A 12,642-nucleotide genomic window follows, 5' to 3' on the forward strand; every position below is an offset into this window, starting at 1 on the left:
CCCTTCGCTTTGCCCCAGCTCAGAGCTCCACCTCCACATCCTCTGGCCTCGGACCTCAGCTCGAAGCTGCAGTTTATCTTCTCCTCATTCTCCCCCTCCACCCTCAGCGCGGAGCTGTGGAGTCCAGGCGTCATTTTGGACCCCCTCTTGGACCCCCTCTGTGTCTCCAGCTCGGAGCTTCAGCCTTGGCTCACCCTCCGTATCCCCAGCTCGGAGCTTCAGCATGGGCTCGCCCTCCGTGTCCCCAGCTCGGAGCTTCAGTCCGGGATCACCCCTCTGTGTCCCCAGCTCGGAGCTTCAGTCCGGGATCACCCCTCTGTGTCCCCAGCTCGGAGCTTCAGTCCGGGATCACCCTCTGTGTCCCCAGCTCGGAGCTTCAGTCCGGGATCACCCTCTGTGTCCCCGGCTCGGAGCTTCAGTCCGGGATCACCCTCTGTGTCTCCAACTCGGAGCTTCAGCCTTGGCTCACCCTCCGTGTCCCCAGCTCGGAGCTTCAGCATGGGCTCGCCCTCCGTGTCCCCAGCTCGGAGCTTCAGTCCGGGATCACCCCTCTGTGTCCCCAGCTCGGAGCTTCAGTCCGGGATCACCCCTCTGTGTCCCCAGCTCGGAGCTTCAGTCCGGGATCACCCTCTGTGTCCCCAGCTCGGAGCTTCAGTCCGGGATCACCCTCTGTGTCCCCGGCTCGGAGCTTCAGTCCGGGATCACCCTCTGTGTCCCCGGCTCGGAGCTTCAGTCCGGGATCACCCTCTGTGTCCCCAGCTCGGAGCTTCAGGCTTTGCTCACCCTCTGTGTCCCCAGTTCGGAGCTTCAGTCCGGGATCACCCTCTGTGTCCCCAGCTCGGAGCTTCAGTCCGGGATCACCCCTCTGTGTCCCCGGCTCGGAGCTTCAGTCCGGGATCACCCCTCTGTGTCCCCGGCTCGGAGCTTCAGTCCGGGATCACCCTCTGTGTCCCCGGCTCGGAGCTTCAGTCCGGGATCACCCTCTGTGTCCCCGGCTCGGAGCTTCAGTCCGGGATCACCCTCTGTGTCCCCAGCTCGGAGCTTCAGTCCGGGATCACCCTCTGTGTCCCCAGCTCGGAGCTTCAGTCTGGGATCACCCTCTGTGTCCCCAGCTCGGAGCTTCAGTCTGGGATCACCCTCTGTGTCCCCAGCTCGGAGCTTCAGTCCGGGATCACCCTCTGTGTCCCCAGCTCGGAGCTTCAGGCTTTGCTCACCCTCAGTGTCCCCAGTTCGGAGCTTCAGTCCGGGATCACCCTCTGTGTCCCCAGCTCGGAGCTTCAGTCCGGGATCACCCTCTGTGTCCCCGGCTCGGAGCTTCAGTCCGGGATCACCCTCTGTGTCCCCAGCTCGGAGCTTCAGTCTGGGATCACCCTCTGTGTCCCCAGCTCGGAGCTTCAGTCCGGGATCACCCTCTGTGTCCCCAGCTCGGAGCTTAAGTCTGGGATCATCCTCTATGTCAAAAATGAGGGCTGCAGATGCTGGAAACCAAAGTCTAGATTAGAGTGGTGTTGGAAAAGCACAGCAGGTCAGGCAGCATCCGAGGAGCACGAAAATCGATGTTTCGGGCAAAAGCCCTTCATCAGGAATAGAGGCAGGGTGCCTGCAGAGTGGAGAGATAAATGGGGGGGGGGGGGGGGAGGTGCTGTGAATAAGGTAGCATAGAGTAGAGTACAGTAGGTGAATGAAGGTGATAGGTCAATGGGGAGGGTGGAGTGGATAGGTGGAAAGGGAGATTTTGGCAGGTGGGACAGGTCATGAGGGCAGTGCTGAGCTGGAAGTTAGGAACTGGGGTAAGGTGGGGGGAGGGGAAATGAGGAAACCGATGAAGTCTACATTGATGCCACGGGGTTGAAGTGTTCCAAGGGGGAAGATGAGGCATTCTTCCTCCAGGCGTTGGATGGTAAGGGAGTGGCGGTGGAGAAGGCCCAGGACCTGCATGTTCTTGGCAGAGTGGGAGGGGGAGTTGAAATGTTGGGCCACGGGGCGGTGGGGTTGATTGGTAGGGAAGAAAGGAAAAATTGGAATAACTTAAGTCTATTTGAAAACTTAACAGAATAGTACATACAGTAACTATTACTGATTAACTGTTCCAAAATAGTAACATCCCATAAACCACCCTTTGAAAAAGACAAATTCAGAAAAGAGACTGTTTCACATACAATCCCCCCCTCCCCCCGAGTATTTGGCTACAACTGAGAGATGGAAAATAAATAGCTTCCAATTCTTCAAGACCCCAACAGCAACTGCTGAGAGCTAAACTTTAAAATCCGTGGTTCTGTGGGAGCTTGACCCCACCCATTCAGGCTGCTTATATTGTTCCAACTTTTTAAAAAAACCAAGGCCTCACAAATTGCTTCCTGACTCTTAAAGCCACAGCATCATCACAGTTGAAGGGACTGATGATGGTAAGTTGGAAGAGATAGAAATGCTAGGTGGAAGTGTGCAGGGCTAGGAGACTATGAAGGTGGGAAACTGGGGAGGGGGAATCTCCAGAGGGGGTAAGCTCTGTGCCAGTCCTGGATAAAACTGCATGATGTTCGGTGGTGGGGTCATGATCAGGGAGACAGGAGGAAGATATAGAGGGTTGGCTCTCAGGCTCTGCCAGATAGAGCCCGGCATGTCAGACAGCAGCTGCAGTAACCTCATTAGTAGCTTTGATAATAAGCTGAGGGAACAGAGTGCAGCAAGTTCAGAAGGAGACAGGATACAGAGGGTGAGGGGAGTAGAGAAATTAGGGTGGCCGGTATCATGCCAGATTTCCAGCATCAGCAGGATTTTACTTTTGCACGTGACAAAAGAGTTCACAGAAATAATATATCTATGTTGATTAGAATAAGACTAATATACTTGAAAATGTTCAAACAGATCTTTAAAGTTTTTTTGTAAAATTATAAATGGCTGTCTTTCAGGGTCATTCCTGAACGCCATATGTGTGGAGAGTTTTGCCAATTTCAAATAAAAGCAATATACTACGAATGCTTTAAACCTGAAACAAACACAGACGATGCTGGGAAAACTCAGGTACCTGATGAAGGAACAGTGCTCTAAAAGTTGTACTTCCAAATAAACCTGTTGGACTATAACTTGGTGTTATGTGATTTTTTTTAACACTGGTCATGAACCAGAGCCAGCAGTCTATTGACCCGTGACAGCTAGAATGTGAGAAAGGACCTCGACTAAGTTGTGAAGTGGGCACAAGGAGGCTACAAAAGAATATTGGAGGGTTAGGTGAGTGGCAAAAGTCTGGCAAATTAAAGTACAGTTTGTCAATTACACCAGCGAATCGTGGATTTGCTCGTTGTATGAGTTTCAGTCGGGACAGTTTTGTCAGTAAGCAGATTTGCTGTTCTATCAGATAATTCTCCATAATTTTGTTTTGATTGAGATTGGCCTGTCCTTTGCACCTGAGGGACTTGGCCACATGATGGCTCACTCAGAGTTGGAACCTCATGATAGAATTGTGATGGCCACTGCCCTCCAGGTTAAACCTTGAACACACTTCATTTTATGGAGCAATGTTTCAAGCCAAAGTCTGAGATGCTTCATGCATGCTGCTCTTCAGGAGGATTCATGCTCATTCACTTTCAGAAGCTTCAGAGACAGAGCCGGTTTTGCGCGTGAAAATCTCAGTGAAACTGATTCATGCAATTGCAAGTTACTGTGTTCCTTTGGTCCAAAGTCTGTTCTCAGAAGTGTGCGCAATCAATTGCTTTGCCGGTAATTCAAGTCTCCATATTCCCAGAGGGCTGCTGTCTCATTAGAGAGAGACGACTTTTGGCAATTTTAGTCTGAGGGTCAATACACCTCTGGTGAGGTTGAGAAGGCAGAACTTTCATGGTGGCTTCTGGGAGGTGGTGACCTAGTGGTATTATCACTGGCCTGTTAATCCAGAAACCCAGGGAATGTTCTGGAGTCAAAAGGTGTGGTGCTGGAAAAGCACAGCCAGTAAGGCAGCAGCCAAGGAGCAGGAGAATCAACATTTCAAGCAAAAGCTCTTCATCAGGAATGTGGGAGAGGCCCAAGGGGGCTGAGGGATAAATGGGAGGGGGGGGGGGGCTGGCAGGAAGGTAGCTAGGAATGCAATGCGTAGATGAAGGTGAGGGTGATAGGTTGGAGCAGAAGGTGGACCAGATAGGTGGGAAGGAAGATGGACACATAGGAAACGTTAAGAGAGCGGTGCTGAGTTGAAGGGTTGGATCTAGGATGGGGTGGGGGGAGAGGAGATGAGGAAACTAGTGAAATCGACATTGACCCTATGTGGTAGGAGGGTCCCAAGTCAGAAGATGAGGCGTTCTTCCTCCAGGGTCGGGTGGTTAGAATCTGGCGATGGAGGAGGCCCAGGACTTGCATGTCCTCGGTGGAGTGGGAGGGGGAGTTGAAATGTTCAGCCACAAGGCAGTGGGGTTGTTGGGTGAGTGTGTCCCAGAGATGTTCTCTGAAATATTCTGCAAGTTGGTCCTGTCTCCCCAATGTAGAGGAGACCACATCGAGAGCAGCAGACACAGTAAATGACGTGAGGAAGTGCAGGAAAATCTCTGTCGGATGTGGAAGGCTCCTTTGGGGCTTTGGATGGAGGTGAGGGGGGAGGTGTGGGCACAGGTTTTACACCTCTTGTGGTGGCAAGGAAAAGTGCTGGAAGCAAGGGGTGGTTGGTAGGGGGGCATGGATCCAACAAGGGAGTTGTGGAGGAAATGGTCTCTGCAGAGTGCAGAAAGGGGAGGGGAGGGAAATATATCTCTGGTGGTGGGGTCTGTTTGTAGGTGGCAGAAATGGTGGAGGATGATGCGTTATATCCCGAGGTTGGTGGGTTGGGAGATGAGGATTGGGGGTTCTGTCCTTGTTGAGTTGGGAGGGCTGGGTTTCAAGGGTGGAGGTGCAGGAAGTGGAGGAGATACGCTGTAGGGCGTCATTGACCACGTGAGAGGGGAAATTGCGGCCCTTGAAAAAGGAGGCCATCTGCAATGTTCAGTAGTCCAAATAGCTGTAGGAGTCAGTGGGTTTGAAGTAGATGTCCTTGTAGAGTTGGTCACCGGAAATGGAGATGGAGCAGTCCAGGAAGGGGAGGGAGATGTCTAAGATGGTCCACGTGAACTTGGGGACAGGGTGGAAGGTGTTCATGAAGTTGATGAACTGTTCAACCTCCTTGTGGGAGCACAAGATGGTGCAGATACAGTCATTAACGTAGTAGAGGAATGGTGCCGGTGTAGCTGCGGAATGTTCTGGTGAGCCAGGTTTGAATCCCACCACAATAGATGGTGGTATTTATTTTCAATAAAAATCTGGAATTAAGAATCTAATGATGACCATGAATCCGTTGTTGATTGCCAGAAAAACCCTGGTTCACTAATGCTCTTGAGGGAAGGAAACTGTCATCCTTACCTGGTCTGGTCTACCTGTGAGTTCTGTCCCACAGCAATGTGGTTGACACTTAACTGCCCTCTGGGCAATTGGGGATGGACAATAAACGCTGACCTAGCAGCAATGCCCCCATCCCTGAATGAATAAAGGAAAGACAGTGTGGGAATTGAACCCATACCAGCCATCCAGCCAACTGAGCTAACCAACTCTTTTTTCCTTACAACAGCTGTAGGTAGAGGTTTCCTTTTGTGAATTTGCATTTGATGGACACGTTCTATTCTTGGTGAGTTATTTGTCCTTGTATTTATGGAAACCTGACTCATGTTTTGATTTTCGAAGTGGTAAGGGAAACATGGACACCTTTGCCAGTCTTTTGTTATTTGCCCTTGGATGTGGGCTGTGGTGGCTGGGCCAACATTAACTGTCCTTGAGAAGATGGTGGTGAGATGCTTTCTGAAACCGCTGCAGTCCATTTGGTGTAGATACATCAATAATGCTAGAAAGAGAGGGAACTCCAGGATTTGGACCCAGTGACACTGAAGGAGTGGTGATATATTTCCAAATCAGGATGGTGAGTGAGCTGGAAAGTGAAGTACAAGAAGTTTCCAAATGGCCTAGGGGGTCTTGGTAATTTAAGGACATATGATAATTGATTACCCCAACAGCATGGCCTAAGAACTGGAGGAGGAGAGGAAAAATGTATAGCTGTATGGTGCCTTTCACAGCCCCTCAGAACATTCAAAAAGTGCTTTCCAACCAATGAATCACTTGTGAAGTACAGCGACTATTGTAACAGGAGATGCAGCATACAAGTTGCACACAATACTGTCTCCCGTAAAAGCAGTGAAATAAGGATCAGATCATTTGTTTTAACATTGATGAGTCATTATTCACTAGGATACCAGGGCGAATTGCCCTGCTGCTCTTTAAATAGTGATCTTGGGACCATTTAATTCCAACTGAGAGGAGACCTCCGAAAGGAAGCATCTCCAACAGTTCAGGAACACACTGGAGCGTCCACTTAGACCATGCCCATAAATCTCTGCAGCATTTTTGACTCAGATGAGAATGCTCTTACTGAGATGTCATTCATTGGAGAGGGAAGCAAATAGAATAGAAATTTATTGTCATGTGAACGTTTACATGAAAAATACAGTGAAGGGTTTTATAAGTTTGCCCCACCATAATGCCTACATCAACGACAGAAGTCATATATGACTAAAATAAAAGTAAAATAAAAACAAAGCTCATCACAATTAAGTGATTTTAGATGAAAATATTGAACCTGCCTAAGGCTCAAATAACAACTGATTGCAGAAGGGGATTTTGTGATAGATTGGTAGTGTCGCTATCTCTGGACCAGTAAACCTTGGTTCAAGTCTCATTTATTCCACAGTTGTGTAATGGCCTCTTTGAACAGACTGATCGGGGAAAGATTCTCAAAAGTCTGGGTAATTTATGGATTTTAACTTGCAGTTGTATTTTGCTAAGGATATCTTAAGGGTTGCAAATTGGAACTTCCAAATATTATAATTACCTTCTCTCAATAATCTTAAATGTATTAACTATAATTGAAATGCCCCCTGACTGAGGAAAGAGAGACAGCAATTGACATTAGGTGCATCCAACTGAAGGGGGCATTTAAGGCCCGAGCAAGACAAGTGTCAATGCGAATGGAGGAGTTTCCCCGTTGGTTGGAATCATACCTGGTCTATAGGAAGATGGGTGTGGTTGTTGGAGGCCAGTCATCTCAGCTCTAGAACATCTCTGCCGGAGTTCCTCAGGGTAGTGTCCTAGGCCCAAACACCTTCAACTGCTTCACCAAGGACTTTCCCTCCGTCATAAGGTCAGAAGTGGGGATGTTTACTGATGTTTGTACAATGTTCCACACCATTCACAATTCCTCAGTTACTGAAGCAGTCCTTGTTCAAATGCAACAAGATTTGGACAATATCCAGAATTGGCTGAAAAGTGACAAGTGATGTTCGAGACACAGAAATGTCAGGCAATTACCACATAGAGCAAGAGAGAATCTAATCATCGTCCCTTGACATTCAATGGTATTACCATTAGTGAATCCCCCATTATTAGCATCCTGAGGATTTTGATTGACCTGCATTGGTCATTTCAATATATGATGTGGAGGTGGCAGTGTTGGACTCCCGGGGTGGTCACTCCGAAAGCTCGTACTTCAAAATGAACCTGTTGGACCAAAGCTTGGTGTTGTGTGATTTTTAACCATATCAATATATGATTATGAAATGAATAAATAAAATCTGGTCCGAGGTTGGATATATTGCAGCAGGTAACTCACACCCTGACTCCCCAAAGCCTGTCTGCCATCTACAAGCCACAAGTCAGGAGTGTGATGGAACAACCCCCACTTGCCTGGATTGATGCAGCATTCAAGAAGCTCGACATCATCCAGGGCAAAGCAGCCTGCTTGATTGTCATCACATCCACAAGTATCCACTCCCTCCACTATTGACACTTAGTAGCAGTATGTACTATCTACAAGATGCACTGCAGAAATTCACCAAAGATCATCAGACAGCATCTTCCAGACCCAGACCAACTACCATCCAGAAGGACAAAGACAGCAGAAACATGGGGAACACCACCAGCCACAGGTTTCTGTCAAAGTCACTCACCTTCCTGAACTGGAAATGTATCCTTTAGTTTCACTGTAATTCCTCCTTGATGACATTGTCACCTATACCAAATGGAGTGCAGTAGTTCTGGAAAGCATCTCACCACCACCTTCTCAAGGGGAGGTGATAAATGTGGGCAGAGGCAATAATGCCCAAATCCCATAAATGATTTTTTAAAAAATTGCTTTGATAAATACTGAGACCAGTCCAATAGCTGGGAATGATGTGAATAGCGCAGGTAATGAGTGTTTTACCAATATTGGTTGAAGGCATATTTTGATTGTTTTGCCAGGAAATCTCTTCCTCTGCCTTCTCATTGTCCAGCTCCGCAGGGGTTTTGGATCCCTCTTGGTTCATCTGAAAGGTGTCTCCAACAACTGTGCAGCTCCATTTTGGTACTGTGAGAAACAATGAGTCAGACGTGATCTAGGGCTTGTGATTCTGACACAGAAGTAAGGCAGGCTGAATCACACAGGAAATTCAGAGCAAACCTCATCACCCTGACATTGGGGAAAATGTGGAGTGATTGAGGCGACCAACATTTACTGGGGAAGCTGGATCAGAGTGAGGATGAAAGGGATAGAAGGAATCACAGACAGGACTAGCTGAAGAGAATGGGGTGGAGGGTCATATACAACATGAACTGGTGTGTGAATGCATTGAGCAGAGTGGTCTATTGTGTTGCAGATTCAGGATGAATTTCCACAAAAGAGAAATGAGTTGTTTTTACAGTTACAGATGACAGACAAGGAGAATACAGACCCTGAAAAGTACAGGAAGTTGCTGAGAGTTTTGTATTCATGCCATTTTAGGTGCTGTTCCAGCAGAAAAGCATTTCTGAAGACTCTGCTCTTTATCTGAACATTTAATGGCTGAGAGTTACGATTTCCAAATAAAAGATTTATTTGGGCAATATGACTGTCAAAGTGACATTCATCTTCGTGAGATGGTCATCAAGGCTGATACATTTTCTTCATATTATGCTTTGAACTGTGAAAAGCAAATTCTTGAGGAAACTATAAGGCTACAAGGGATCAATCGCCACTTCTGTTTTCCTTATTTTCAGAGAGTAACTGCCATCAAGAAAGACTGCCATTCAGAAACACTCTATCAGAGGTAGCTTTTCTCATGTGAAACATCTTCACAGTAAAATGACAGAAAACGACCCAAGGAGATCTTCTGTCAAAAGAATACAAACACCGACGACAACAGCCACTCTGTGGGTTTGAAATTAAGTTGTTGTAATTTTATTGGAACAATGCAGTGTGTATTGTTATAGAGTTGGAGGCAGATAACAAGCAGTTAAGAGAAAGGGGGGCTCAGAGTTGTAAGTAGTTGTTGTTTCATGTTCACTTTTAGAGTTGAAGAATAAAATGGTGTTATTTTCTTTAGTGGAATTTGAGAGTTCTCGGTCACTCATATTTTAACAGCTTACGAGGCTAGGTGAACTTTTCTGGGTGTTTGGTTTCATTAACAGAAAGTTTCACATGAGCATATGAAGACCTTGTAGTGATATCCAACTTCATGAGATGTTCATCAGCACTGTTATGTTTTCTTCATATTATATTCTGAACAGTGTAAAGCTTTTTCATGAGAAAACTATAGGGTCACTAGGGATCAATTGCCACTTCTGTTTTACTTATTTACATTTATAAACTACAATCTACTTTCAAATGGTGGAGAACTTCATGTGAGCAGATGAAGATCTCGTATTAACATTGTTGTGATGACTTCAATGTGGCCTTGTTGCTTTATTCAGAAACTAGTTGGAAAGAAATTGATTTCAACAATAATGAATTGCAATTATGTAGCACCTTTAACATCTCAAGACGTTTCACAGCGGTATAATTAAATAGTATACAACAGAGTTTCATGTAGGTTTGCTGGCTGAGCTGGAAGGTTCATTTCCAGACGTTTTATCACACTACTAGGTAGGATCTTCAGTGGGCCTCTGAGCAAAGCACTGTTGATAATTCCTGCTTCCTATTTATATGTTTGGGTTTCTTTGAGTTGGTGATGACATTTCCTGTGGTGACATCATTTCCTGTTTTGATGTCATTTCCTGTTCTTTTTCAGGGTCTAACTCGATGTGGTTTTTGATAGAGTTCCGGTTGGAATGTCATGCTTCTAGGAATTTTTGTGCATGTCTCTGTTTGGCTTGTCCTAGGATGGATGCGTTGTCCCAATTGAAGTGATGTCGTATCTCATCTGTATGTAAGGATACTACTGAGAGAGGGTCATGTCGTTTTGTAGAATCCTTACAGATGAGGAAGACACTACTTCGACTGGGACAATACATCCATCCTAGGACAAGCCAGAGACATGCACAAAAATTCCCAAAAGCATGGCATTCCAACTGGAATTCTATCAACAAACACATCGAGTTAGATCCCATCTACCACCCTCTGAGAAAAAGAACAGGAAATGACATCACCAACCCAAAGAAACCCAAATATATAAATAGACAGCAGGAATTATCAACAATACTTCATCCAGAGGCCCACTGAAGATCTTACCTAGTAAGGTGATGAAACATTTGAAAATGAACCTTCCAGCTCAGCGAGCAAACCTACATCCAGAACCTCAACCTGAGCTACAAATTTTCTCAAAATCACTGAGTTTCATGATAGATTGCAACAGACCCTTTTCAATTCTTTCATGAGATATCAATGTCACTGTCAACACCAGCATTTGCTGCCCATCTCTCATTGCTCTTGAACTGAGCGAATTGCTCTACCATTTCAGAGGGCAGTTAAGAGTCAACCACACTGCTGTGGTCTGGAGTCACATGTAGGTCAAACCAGGAAGGATGGCAGATTTCCTTCCAGAAAGGACATTAGTGAACCAGATGGGTTTTTAAGACAACTGATGATGGATTTTTTTGGTGACCTTGTTACTGAGATGAGCTTTCAGTTCCAGGTTTTAATGAATTTCATTTCAATTCCACCTCCTGCAATGCTGGGACTTTATCCCATATCCTCACAGCATTAGCTGCTGCATTACCAGTCCAGTAAAATTACCACGCTGCTGATTTCTCCCTCTAAGACGAACAAAGGCTTGGTTAAACAGGTGGATTCTAAGGAACACCACAAAGGTGGAAAGAGAAACAGAATAAAGTTTGTGCGAAGATTTGTAGCTCGGGTGCTTGTTGTAGTGGTTCTGTTCGCCGAGCTGGAAGTTTTTGTTGCACACGTTTCGTCCCCTGGCTAGGAGACATCATCAGTGCTATGGAGCCTCCTGCGAAGCGCTTCTTTGATGTTTCTTCCGGCATTTATAGTGGTCTGTCCTTGCCGCTTCCGGGTGTCAGTTTCAGCTGTCCGCTGTAGTGGTTGGTATATTGGGTCCAGGTCGATGTGTTTGTTGATGGAGTTTGTGGATGAATGCCATGCCTCTAGGAAACTCCAGAACATGATCTTTATTTTGACATGTTTGTTTTCAGAATCCTGAGCAGCACAGGACAATTTTCTCAAGACATATTTTAAAAAGATGTGTTAAATATTTAAAAGTTGTATTGCCCCTTTGATTTGTCAATTTTTTTAGTGACCTCAATTGTAGCTTTGATGAGGTTGCTGACATCTTCAAAAATTACCATATTACAGAGGAGGTGGTGCTGGATGCCTTGAAACACATAAGTGTTTCAAAATCAAAAATCCCCAGGACCTGATCAGATGTACCTGAGAAATCTGTGGGAAGCAAGGGAAGTGATTGCTGGGACGCTTACTGAGATACTTATATCATTGATAGTCGCAGGTGACATGCGGGAAGACTGGAGGTTGGCTAATATGGTGCCACTATTTAAGAAAAGTGGGAAGGAAATGCCAGGGAACTACAGACTAGTGAGCCTAACATCTGTGATGTTGTTGTTGGAGGGAATGCTGAGGGACATGATTTACATGTATTTGGAAAGACAAGGACTGGTTAGTGATAGTCAGCATGGCTGTGTGTGTGGGAAATCATGTCTCATGAACTTCATTTTGCGTTTTTTGAAGAAGTAACAAAGTGGATTGATGAGGGCAGAGCAAAGCACATGATCTTTATGGACTTCAGTAAGGCATTCAACAAGGTTCCTCATGGGAGACTGGTTACCAAGGTTAGATCTCACAGAATACAGGGAGAACTAGCCATTTGGATACAGAACTGGCTTGAAGGTATAAGCCAGAGTGGTGGTGCAAGGTTGCTTTTCAGACTGGAGGCCTGTGACCAGTGGTGTGCCACAAGGATCAGTCCATTGGTCCATTACTTTTCAACATTTATATAAATGATTTGGATGTGAACATTGGAGATCTAGTTAGTAAGTTTGCAGATGACACCAAAATTGGAGGTGCCGTGGACAACGAAGAAGGTTACCTCAGATTACAACGGAATTTTGATCAGATGGGCCAATTGCTCCTTGAAATAGCGTTGCAGGATAGTGAAGGCGGCATTTGGTATGCTTTCCTTTATTGGTCAGAGTATTGAGTACAAGGGTTGGGAGGTCATGTTGCGGTCTTACAGGATACTGGTTTGGCCACTTTTGGAATATTGCATGCAGTTCTGGTCTCCTTCTTATCGGAAGGATGTTGTGAAACTTGAAAGGGTTCAGAAAAGATTTACAAGGATGTTGTCAGGGTTGGAGGATTTAAGCTACAGGGAG

Source organism: Hemiscyllium ocellatum, chromosome 19 (genome assembly GCF_020745735.1).
Source record: "Hemiscyllium ocellatum isolate sHemOce1 chromosome 19, sHemOce1.pat.X.cur, whole genome shotgun sequence".
NCBI classification, from domain to species: Eukaryota; Metazoa; Chordata; class Chondrichthyes; order Orectolobiformes; family Hemiscylliidae; genus Hemiscyllium; species Hemiscyllium ocellatum.